General features: G+C 43.4%; 1 long non-coding RNA gene across 5 annotated transcripts in view; it reads left to right on the forward strand.

The window, feature by feature from the left end:
- The window catches only part of LOC137332446 (uncharacterized), a 137052-nt gene that overhangs the window by 49341 nt on the left and 75591 nt on the right, over positions 1–12120 (forward strand). For 4 of the 5 annotated variants that reach the window (XR_010965665.1, XR_010965664.1, XR_010965668.1 and 1 more), the window contains 3 exons: positions 1889–1921; positions 5575–5671; positions 6642–6693. This is a non-coding gene — a long non-coding RNA (uncharacterized lncRNA). The remainder of the gene's footprint in view (positions 1–1888; positions 1922–5574; positions 5672–6641; positions 6694–12120) is intronic. The other variant, XR_010965666.1, reaches the window with a different exon arrangement.

Consider the following 12120-nt stretch of genomic DNA (forward strand, 5'->3'; position numbering starts at 1 on the left):
ATGATTGGGCCTCAGTTATTTACAATCTATATTAATGACTTAGATGAAGGGATCGAGTGTAATATATCCACGTTTGCTGATGATACAAAGCTAGGTGGGAAAGTAAGCTGTGAGGAGGATGCAAAGAGTCTGCAAAGGGATATCGACAGGTTAAGTGAGTGGGCGAGAAGGTGGCAGATGGAGTATAATGTGGGGAAATGTGAGGTTATTCACTTTGGTAGGAAAAATAGAAATACAGAATATTTTTTAAATGGTGAGAAGCTATTAAATGTTGGAGTTCAGAGGGATTTTGGTGTCCTTGTACACAAAACACAAAGTTAACATGCAGGTACAGCAAGCAATTGGGAAGGCAAATAGTACGTTGGCCTTTATTGCATCCGAGTTGGAGAATAAGAGTAAGGAAGTCTTGCTACAATTGTACATGGTTTTGGTGAGACCGCATCTGGTGTACTGTGTGCAGTTTTGGTCCCCTTATCTAAGAAAGGATATACTTGCCTTAGAGGTGGTGCAACAAAGGTTCACTAGATTGATTCCTGGGATGAGAGGGTTGTCCTGTGAGGAAAGATTGAGTAGAATGGGCCTATACTCACTGGAGTTTAGAAGAATGAGAGGTGATCTCAGTGAAACATATAAGATTCTGAGAGGGCTTGACAGGGTAGATGCTGAGAGGATGTTTCCCCTGGCTGGAGAGTCTAGACCTAGGGGACATAGTCTCAAGATAAAGGGTTGGACATTAAGGACTGAGATGAGGAGAAATTTATTCACTCAGAGGGTTGTGAATATTTGGAATTCTCTACCCAAGAGGGCTGTGGATGCTCAGTCATTCATTATATTCAAGGGTGAAATCGATAGATTTTTGGACTCTAAGGGAATCAAGGGATATGGGGATCGGGCGGGAAAGTAGAGTTGAGGTTGAATATCAGCCATGATCTTACTGAATGGCGGAGCAGGCTTGAGGGGCTGTTTGGCCTACTCCTGCTTCTATTTCTTATGTTCTTATGAGGGGGAAACCAGGGAATTATAGACCAGTTAGCCTAACATTTGTTGGGAAATTACTAACGTCTATAATTAAGGATAGAGTGACTGAACACCTTGAAAATTTTTAACTGATCAGCGAGAGCCAGCATAGATTTGTAAAGGGCAGGTCATGCCTCACGAACCTGATTGAATTTTTTTGAAAAGGTGACTAAAGTAGTGGACAGGGCAATGTCTATGGATATTATTTATATGGCCTTCCAGATGGCAATCGATAAAGTCTCTCATAAGAGACTGTTGCTTAAGTTGAAGCTCATGGAATTGAGGGCAAATTATTGACCTGGTTAGGAAAATGGCTTAGCGGCAGGAGACATAGGGCTCAATTTTAAAGGGATGGCGGAATGGCAGTGGTGGGGTCAATGGGCGCGGGCCAAACCCGAAAAATAAAAACTTACCTTTCCCCACATGATCGTGAGGTAATTGATGCTCATTAATTTTGTTTCCAGGTTTCGCGATTGACAGGCTGGCTGCTGACAGGAGCTGCAATGCCGAGGGGGGTGGAGAAAGAGAGACATCATCCGGCACTGCAAGAGAGAGGGGGGGGGGGGGGGGAGGGACAAAGATGGGGAGTGGTGCAAAGATCGGGTGGGGGGGATATCGGACATCGGAACGGGAGGGGGGTGGGAGACTTCAGAGAGACATTGAAGAGGAAGACATCGGGGTGGGTGGGGGACATCGAAGAGGGAGACATCAGGGTGTAGGAAGACATCGGACATCAGAGTGGGGGGGTGGGGGTGCAGGTGACATCATTTCAAAGGTAGGTTTATTTTTTTTTACGTTATGAAATGTTATTTTGTTTCATTAATTTACTTTATTTTTGTCTGATCTGGCCCTTCATGCTTGGTTTCCCCAGGTGTGAATCAGAAGCCGCGGGAAAGCCGCCCAGGTAAATTGAAAATCGTTTTAACTACCTAATATGTAAGAAATAACGTCCCTTAAGTACCTCAATGAGGTACATTTTCTTCTTTAAATATCGTCCCGCCGGCTTTAATTGCCAGTGGGAATTCCGGGTTCGGGAACGGCACGCGCACCCAGATGCATCTTTATGAGACACGGAAGTCGGCGTGTTGGAGCCAGGTTCGTTTCCTGCTCCTCATTTCCCTGATTTTCGTAGCCCCCCCGACCCCCTGCCCCCAACACACCCAGACTTCCAAATTAAAATTGAGCCAATAGAGTGGGGATAATGGGCAGGTACTCAAATTGGCAAGATGTAACTAGTGGGTCCCACAGGGATTTGCATTGGGGCCTCAACTATTCACTGTATTTATTAACGACTTAGATAACGGGATAGAGGGCCACATATCCAAGTCTGCCAACAACACACAGACAGGCAGCATTGTAAGCAGTGTAGATAGAAGCATAAAATTACAGAGAGATATTAATAGATTACGTGAATGGGCAAAACTGTGGCAAATGGATTTCAATTGAGGCAAGTGTAAGGTCATCCAGTTTGGACCTAAAAAGGATAGAGCAGAGTATTTGCCATCCAATCCTGTAAGAGAGTTCAGATCAGAAACAATTCTTTTTTTTAAAAAAAAGCAGAAATATTGGACTGTTGCTAATTACATTGATTTCACATAATCACAGTTTTGCTTTGTTGTGGATACAACACCAGATACTTCTTGGGAGACAATTTAAAAAAAACAAATCTTGATGAAGGTCATTTAAAGTACTGAAGTTAAGTCCCATCAATGGATCAGTGAGTAAATGGACTGCCTGACGTGGTGTTGATCCACATTCACCAGGAAGGTCAGAGCTTTGATTCATGGCCTGTGCTGAGTTAAATGATCTCAGCTGAGGCAATAGTAGAATGCCACAATGGAAAACCCAGCCAGGATTCCCATTCTTGATTGCTATCTGATGACTTTTACTGGAAACTTGTAGATGTTGATTGAGTTCAGGATTCATTGTCTAGGCTCACACATGAAAAATGATTACTTGGGCACTGGAGGGCTGCTGCCACTGTGGAGCTGAACTCCAGTATAAGTCACTACTGAACCAATTGTATGTAGTACATCAAGTGCTGCCCATCTGAGACCAGCATCACAAAATATTAATTATTAAATCTGGGACCTTTCTAACATTCCTGCTAGTATCACATGGCACAGTATGATTTGTGCAAAAATTAAGCAGTATGTTGGTACAACACATGTACTTCCCTGGTGGTGTATCACCGTATTAGAGCATAAGATTCAGAAAATTTTGGACCCTACAAACCCCATTTCAGAGTCTAAATATATCTGAATGCTCATGCAGGTGAAACAGGTATCACTCATTGGGCATTTGCTTTAAAATGTGTTTTGAGGAATGTCATTCTGAAAAATAAATGCAGATCCATATGTTGAAATGGGGTTGCAATTTGCGTCTCTCTTAGATAAGATCATAAGAATATAGGAAATAAGAGTAGGCTATATGGCCCCTCGAGCCTGCTCCGCCTTCAATAAGTTCATGGCTGATCTTTGACCTCAACTCCACTTTGCCGCCCAATCCCCGTATCCCTCGATTCCCTTAGAGTCTAAAAATCTATCGCTCTCAGTCTTGAATATACTCAACGACTGAGCAGCCACAGTCCTCTGGGGTAGAGAATTCTAAAGATTCACAACCCTCTGAGTGAAGAAATTCCTCCTCATCTCAGTCCTAAATGGCCGACCCCTTATCCTGAGACTATGCCCCCTAGTTCTAGACTCTCCAGCTAGGGGAAACAGCCTCTCAGCATCTACCCTGTCAAGTCCTCTTAGAATCTTATATGTTTTAATGAGATCACCTCTCATTCTTCTAAACTCGAGAGTATAGGCCCATTCTACTCAATCTCTCCTCATAGGACAACCCTCTCATCCCAGGAACCAATCTAATGAACCTTCATTGCACCCTCTCTAAGGCAAGTATATCCTTCCTTAGATAAGGAGACCAAAACTGCACACACTACTCCAGGTGTGGTCTCACCAAAGCCCTGTACAATTGCAGCAAGACCTCCTTACTCTTGTACTCCAACCCCCTTGCAATAAAAACCAACATACCATTTGTCTTCCTAATTGCTTGCTGTACCTGCATGTTAACTTTCTATGTTTCATGTACAAGGATACTCAAATCCCTCTGGACACCAATATTTAACAGTTTCTCACCATTTAAAAAATATTCTGTTTTTCTATTCTTCCTACGAAAGTGAATAACCTCAATTCCCCACATTATACTGCCACCTTCTTGCCCACTCACTTAACCTGTCCATATCCTTTTGCAGCCTCTTTGTGTCCTCCTCGCAGCTTATTTTCTCACCTAGCTTTGTATCGTCAGCAAACTTGGATACATTACACCCGGTCCCCTCATCTAAGTCATTAATATATACTGTAAACAGCTGAGGCCCAAGCACTGATCCTTTTAGCAGCCCACTAGTTACAGCCTGCCAACCTGAAAATGACCCGCTTATTCCTACTCTCTGTTTTCTGTCTGTTAACCAATCCTCAATCCATGCTAATATATTACCTTCAATCCCATGAGCCCTAATCTTGTGTAACAACCTCTTGAATATCCAAATATACTACATCCACTGGTTCCCCCTTATCTACCCTGCTAGTTACACCCTTAAAGAACCATCTTAATAATAGATTCTAGCATTTTCCCTACTACTGATGTCAGGCTAACTGACCTGTAGTTCCCTGTTTTCTCTCTCCCTTCTTTCTTGAATAGCGGTATCACATTTGCTGCCTTCCAATCCATTGGGACCGTTCTAGAATCTAGGGAATTTTGTAAGATTACAACCAATGCATCCACTATCTCTGCAGCCACCTCTTTTACAACCCTAAGATGTAGGCCATCAGGTCCAGGGGATTTGTTTTTTTTGTCCCATAAATTTCTCCAGTACTTTTTCTTTATTAATCTTAATTCTTTAAGTTCCTCACTCTCATTGGACCCTTGGTTCCCCTTTATTTCTGGTATTTTTTTGTCTTCTTCTATGAAGACAGATACAAAATATTTGTTTAACATCTCTGCCATTTCCTTATTCCCCATTATAATTTCTCTTGTCTCTGCTCTTTACTATTGCTTCTCTCTTTTTTACATACTTGTAGAAGCTTACAATCTGTTTTTATATTTCTTGTTGATCACAAGCATTAGTCCTTTCATTTCTTGGCTGTGGACTGCTCTACTCAATCTTATTGCCACAATTAAGTGTTCTCTAGAGGAATGAAAATTCTAATCTTTTTGGTTTCTCTGTATTTAAAAAGTATTCAGAATGAGTCTGCATAAAGAACAGTGGAAATGGCTTGAATATATTTTACTTAACAGCAGAATTTCCCAATAATATGCTAACTGGTCTCCAGGTTTCCACAATTTTAGTTCAACCTGTCTGCAATTGCTTTAGCCCACAAAGCTGTATCAATTCTGTTTATCTCCAAAGCTCATGACACATCAATGCAGTCTAAAAAACTGATTTCTAAGTAAGTTTTGCCACTGCAGTCTGATGTAACACTTTGAGAGTTACATTTCTTTTTCACTGATAGCACATGGCTCTGTCACATTATGCTTTCCTAACTATTCATGCAGTTAAAGAGGATGCACGATTCTCCCTTGCCAGTGACTTCCAGCAGAGCAGCATACACCTTCTCACCTCATCAAGAAGACTACTGGGAAACAACGAATGGTAATTCCATCCACTTAATCAATTAATCCTTTGTTTCATATATGCTTACAAACTTTAAAGTCGAATGTTTTAACATTGCTGGAGCCTGGTTCCACAATTCCAAACTACTTTCATCACCAGAGGTAAATATTGGCGGCAGCAGGATAAGATTAACCTCCAGCTAACCTCTGTGGCGGTTGAAGTGAACAAAGGGAAAACTGGAACAACAGGTTGCTAGTGCCCTTGACCTGAACCCTGGTTTTCTGCCCACCACCAACCCCCAGCAATAAACAAAATCATAAAGCATACATCCAGATTATACAGTTACCTTCTGTCTAATGTATCATAGTAGGTACAACACAGGAGGCGGCTATTTGGCCTATCTTGCCTGTGCCGGCTCTTTGAAAGAGCTATCCAATTAGCCCCATTCTCCTGCTCTTTCCCCATAGCCCTGTAAATTTTTTCCCTTCAAGTATTTATCCAATTCCCTTTTGAAAGTTACTATTGAATCTGCTTCTACCACCCTTTCAGGCAGTGCATTCAAGATCATCACAACTCACCGCCTAAAACAATATTTCCTCATGTCGCCTCTGGCTCTTTTGTTGATCACCTTAAATCTGTGTCCTCTGGTTACTGACCCGTCTGCCACTGTAAACAGTTTCTCCTTATTTATTCTGTCAAAACCATTCATGATTTTTGAACACCTCTATCAAATCTCCCCTTAACCTTCTCTGTTCTAAGGCGAACAATCCCAGCTTCTCCAGTCTCTCCACATAACTGAAGTCCCCCATCCCTGGCACCATTCTAGTAAATCTCATCTGCACCCTCTCTGAGGCCTTGGCATCCTACCTAAAGTGTGGTGCCCAGAATTGAACACAATACTCCAGCTGAGTCCTAACCAGTGTTTTATAAAGGTTTAGCATAACTTCCTTGCTTTTGTACTCTTTGCCTCTATTAATGATGCCTAGGATCCCATCTGCTTTTTCAACAGCCTTCTCAACTTGTCCTGCCACCTTCAAAGATTTGTGTATGTGCACCCCCAGGTATGATGTAACTTATTTTAACAATCTACCAAATCAAAACCTGTAAGTATAAAACTGATTATACCTCAATCTTCCATCAAGCTAAAATACGTTAGATTGTTCAACAAAAAGTTCTTAGTATTTTACCTCAAATTATTTAAAAGCGAAAGAATTGTGGGAAAACATCAATTGACTATCCAAATTATCTGCTGTTTATATGTGAATTAAGTAACTGTTTTCAAGGTGACCTATGTGTCTGCCTCCTCGACGGTCAAAGCATCAGGCTAAGTAAAAATAATGAGAGAACTGGGTGGTGCAATGGGTTCCAGAGTGTCCTTTCACCTCTGAGGACTGGTTTTGAATTGAGCCCAGATTTTATTGGGTGTAAGGCTCCAATGGGAAATGAGTTTGGGCAGCCTCAACTCCGTTCCTAGTGACCATAGATCGACAACACATCACAGCCCCAGTTTAGCAATAATTATCATCAGATCATCAATCTAATTCTGAGACCTCATAAGAATGGCCAGTGTGAGAAATGGAAATATCACAGTGCTGGTGTAGGAGGTGATCTTCCAACAGGGGGCTTTACTTTGCATCTTGCCATTGTTAAATTATATTTAATGTCTTGGACAAGGGTATCATGAGCAGAATTTGCAAGTTTGGAGATGAGTCCAAAATAGAAAGCAGAGTAAATGATGAGGAACAATGAAAATAGCTTCAGAAAAATTTAAATCTTTTCGGTAACTTGGCTAATAAACTAGCAGATACAGTATCATGTGAATAAATGTATATAATACTTAGTAAGAAAATAAAGAACCAGAAAGGGAAGTACATGTTAAATGGAACAGTGGTGTAGAATGCTTATCAAGGAAAAATCCAGGGTTAAATTGGATTAATCCATAAAACTGTTAGCACAAAAGGCAAAAATGCTAGGTTGAGTTAGCAGAGGGATAAAGTACAAATCAAAAGTAGTTGTATTATTGATGTACAAGGCACTGGTTAGACCTAATCTAGAGTAATACATACAGTCCACATCACCTAATCATCGGAAGGATATTGTTGTGACAAAAATGAAACATTTTTATTTAAGATTTAGCTTGACATGGGCTTCTTTAATTCTGTCACAGTGCACAAGGGGTTAAAAACCAGCTTCACTCATAGAAATGATGTCCCAGCTTAACAATACACTGTTACAACTAACAGTTGGTCGCTGGCCAGTTTACTTGCGGGAAGAGCTAATCCACTCATTGTAAAAACACTGATTTGTTCAGATATGTATCTGATTGGCAGCTTTTTGAATTTAACAAAAAGTTATGTAAATTCACAAAGCTCCAGTTACTGTTTAAAATGTATTCATCAGCCTGCCCTTTTCAAATCGCTGAGTTTGATCTGGACCTTTCAAAGAGAATCTGTCTGACAGAAACCTCGGAAGAGAATTAGATAGACCAGACAACTTCTGTCGTTGGTGATGAAATGATTTTTAAAAATCACCATATGAAAATTAATTATATCATAAATTATAGAAAATGCTGGAAATACTCGGCAAGTCAGGCAGCATCTGTGGAGAGAGAAGTAGAGTTAACGTTTCAGGTCAATGACCTTTCATCTGAACGACCTAAAACATCGGGACCGATATTAGGAGGGCGGCGGGGTCGCAGCGGGGGGTCGACTGGGCCCGTGGGTGACACGCCCAGTGAAATTGGGGTGTTCTGCACGCAATCGCAGGCTAATTGAAGCCACTTACCTGAACTTCCGGGTTTTGCGCTGGAAAGCTGCGGACTGCGCATACGCAGCATAGGCTGTCAGCTGGAGGAGCCCTATTTAAAGGGGCAGTCCTCCACTGACTGCTGCAGAAAATAGGAAAAATTACAGCATGGAGCAGCCCAGGGGGAAGGCTGCTTCCAGGTTTAATGATGCCTCACTCCAGGTCATATTGGATGGGGTGAGGAGGAGGGGGAGGACAGAGATCTTCTCCCCGGTGGGCGGGAGGAAGTGGCCTGCCTCTGCCATCAAGAAGGCCTGGCTCAAGGAGGCAGAAGAGGTCACCTGCACCACCAACATATCGCCCACCTGCATACAGTGCAGGAGGTGCTTCAATGACCTAAGTAGGTCAGCCGAAGTGAGTACACTTACTCATTCCCCTACACTCCGTCTGCCACATCACCGCCCCCACCCCACATCTCCTTCTGCACTGCCAACACTACTCTATCACATCACTCCTCACACCCACTCAAAGCTCATCCTCATCTTACCTGCACTTACTCACCTCGCCAGTACTCATCCCACCACTACCACTCAACCCAATCCTCATAGAATCTCATGGCTCTATCTCATACTCACCCTCTCGTGCATCTCTTTCACGGTCAGCCTCACTCAACCTGCCACTAGCTGTGCTGCAGCCACAGGGCATGCATCACATATGTGCAGTAGGAAGCGTAAGGCAAACGTGTCGTGAGCATGAAGGGGATGCACAAGGGTGTTTGAGGGTTTCTCATGGTTTTTACTTATATTTAATTTCTGATCAACTCACATAACACATTATATTGTCACCACTACTGCCAGGTCTTTGCGAATCTTGTCTGGTTTGTGCAATAATGCCCTTTCCTGAGGATCACCATGAAGACCCACAACTGATGCCACCCATTGTGTCTCTGCGGAGTGGGTGCAGGTCTATTTGCAGGGCTCTTTTGTGCAGACGACTGAGAGACGTCGGCCATGTCCCCGGTGGCACCCTGGAAGGATGCGGAGGAGAAGTTGTTGAGGGCAGTGGTGACTTTGACAGCGACAGGTAAGAAGATGGTGCTCGGGCCAACCGGGAGGAGCTCGGCATGAAGGAGGCTGCAGATGTCCAAGACTACATGTTGAGTGACTTTGAGCCTCCGTGTGTTCTGCTGCTCAGAGAGGTCCAGGAAGCTGAGCCTCGGTCTGTAGACCCTGTGGCGAGGGTAGTACCCTCTGCGACGCATCTCTCTCTGCTGTTGTCCTCCCTCCTGCTGTGCAGGTGGATGTGTCACAGCACTGTGTTGTGGGGCTCCATGTCTCAGAGGTGGACAGCGTGGCCGGCGAGGCTGGTAATGCTGTTCGTCCTCCGAGGAGGTCATGACTGTAGCTATGGTGGCCCCCATCCGGAAGATGTACATTTGAGGGGGTCCGCAAGGTAGGTAAATGGTGTCTGGACACTGGGGTAAGTGAGCAAGTTGGTGAATTTTATTGTTAGGAGGAGGGTGGTGGAGGCCAAACTTTGTCCAAAGTGACAGAGTGGCCTCCTGCAATGAGTGAGGGTCCCCCCCACCCCACCTGTCAAATGGACCTTTGCAGCTGCCACAGGCTGATGGCTGCAACACGTCCATTTCAACTGGGAGTGTTTCCCCCAGTACGGGAAACAGTCCCAGTTGAGATGAAAATTCCACCCCTCCTAAAATATCAGGTCAATCAGGTCTGTAAACGTACCTGGTTAATTACTTCAAGTGGCACCCTGCCGGCTTTAATGGCCAGCGGGAGTCCCACATGCGGGGGCTGCGCGCGCATGTCAGCGCGTCACTGGGAAACCCGGAAGTGGGCGGGTTGGAGCCGGGCTCTGGACCTGCCCCGGGAATCCCCGATTTCCGCAGCCCCCCCGCCACGAACGCACCCGCTCAGGGGTGCGAAAATTGAGCCCTTTAGCTCTGTTTCTCTCTCAACTGCTGCCTGACCTGCTGAATATTTCCAGCATTTTCTGTTTTTATTTCAGATTTCCAGCTTCTGCAATATTTTATTTTTGTAGTTAATCATAATTTTATCAGAGTTGTGAATTATTTATTATTTTCTACCATCCAAGGAGTTAGTAAAGTTTAATGAATACTTTAAAAATATGTTTTGTTATAAGTACTATTCACTTTTTCTTTTACTGTTTCCTGCCCTTACAGTGTATGGGGATCAGCGGGAAAATGGAGTTGAAGTAGATCAGCCGTGATCTAATTGAATGGCGGAGCAGGCTCGTGAGCCGTATGGCCGATTCCTGCTTCTATTTTTTACGTTCTTATGTACTCAGAAAATGATCCCTTGGGTGTTAAGAATTTAAGTTAAAGAAGTTGGGTTTGTTTCCTTTGGAAAACAGACTTTGTGATGTTGTAACTTAAATTTTCATGAAAAGGATTCATGCAATTTGTTCACTATGACAGAGGCCGTAAGTTAAAAATGAGGAAGTTAGCAGTGAGAAGGAAAGTTGGGTAGAATTTTTTTGCCTAAAAGGTTATAGAGTTGTGGAATTAGGCTATTGAAGTGGACAGTAAATTGGTTCAAAAGTGCTTTTGGAGAGAGAGATTGAGAGATATAGTGCAAAGGTGGATAGACAAGGTTATATATCATTAAGGGGATGGCCTTAACAGGACAAGGTGGAAATCTTGCAATTTCTTGCTCCTAATCATTTCATAGAATCGTAGAAAGTTACGGCACAGAAGCAGGCCATTCGGCCCATCGTGTCCATGCCGGCCGAGAAAGAGCTAACCAGCTTAATTCCACTTTCCAGCACTTGGTCCGTAGCCCTGTAGGTTACGGCACTGCAAGTGCACACCCAAGTACTTTTTAAATGAGTTGAGGGTTTCTGCCTCTACCACTCTTTCAGGCAGTGAGTTCCAGACCCCCACCACCCTCTGGGTGAAAACATTTCTCCTCAGCTCCCCTCTAATCCTTCAACCAATTACTTTAAATCTATGCCCCCTGGTCACTGACCCCTCTGCGAAGGGAAATAGGTCCTCCCTATCCACTCTATCTCATCCCATCATAATTTTATATACCTCAATTAAATCTTCACTCAGCCTCCTTGTTCCAAAGAAAACAACCCCAGCCTATCCAATCTTTTCTTCTAGCTAAAATTCTCCAGCCCTGGCAACATCCTCAAAAATCTCCTCTGTACCCTCTCTAGTGCAATCACATCTTTCCTGTAATGTGGTGACCAGAACTGAACACAGTACTCAAGCTGTGGCCTAACCAAAGTTTTATACAGTTCTAGCATAACCTCCCTGCTCTTATATCCCATGCCTCGGCTAATAAAGGAAAGTATCCCGTATACCTTTTTAACCACCTAATCTACCTGTCTTGCTTCTTTCAGGGATCTTTGGACATGCACAACAAGATCCCTTTGTTCCTCTACATCTCTCAGTATCCTTCCATTTATTGTGTACTCCCTTGTCTTGTTTGCCCTCCCCAAATGTATTACCTCACACTTCTTTGGATTGAGTTCCATTTGCCACTTTTCTGCCCACCTGATCAGTCCATTGATATCTTCCTGCAGTCTACAGCTTTCCTCCTCACTATCAACCACACGGCCAATTTTTGTATCATCTGCAAACTTATTGATCCAGCCCCCCACATTCAAGTCCCAATCGTTAATATATATCACAAAAAGCAGGGGATCTAGTACTGAGCCTTGTGGGACCCCTCTGGAAACAGCCTTCCAGTCACAAAAAC

The sequence above is a fragment of the Heptranchias perlo genome, chromosome 14 (assembly GCF_035084215.1).
Source record: "Heptranchias perlo isolate sHepPer1 chromosome 14, sHepPer1.hap1, whole genome shotgun sequence".
In the NCBI taxonomy this organism is placed as follows: domain Eukaryota; kingdom Metazoa; phylum Chordata; class Chondrichthyes; order Hexanchiformes; family Hexanchidae; genus Heptranchias; species Heptranchias perlo.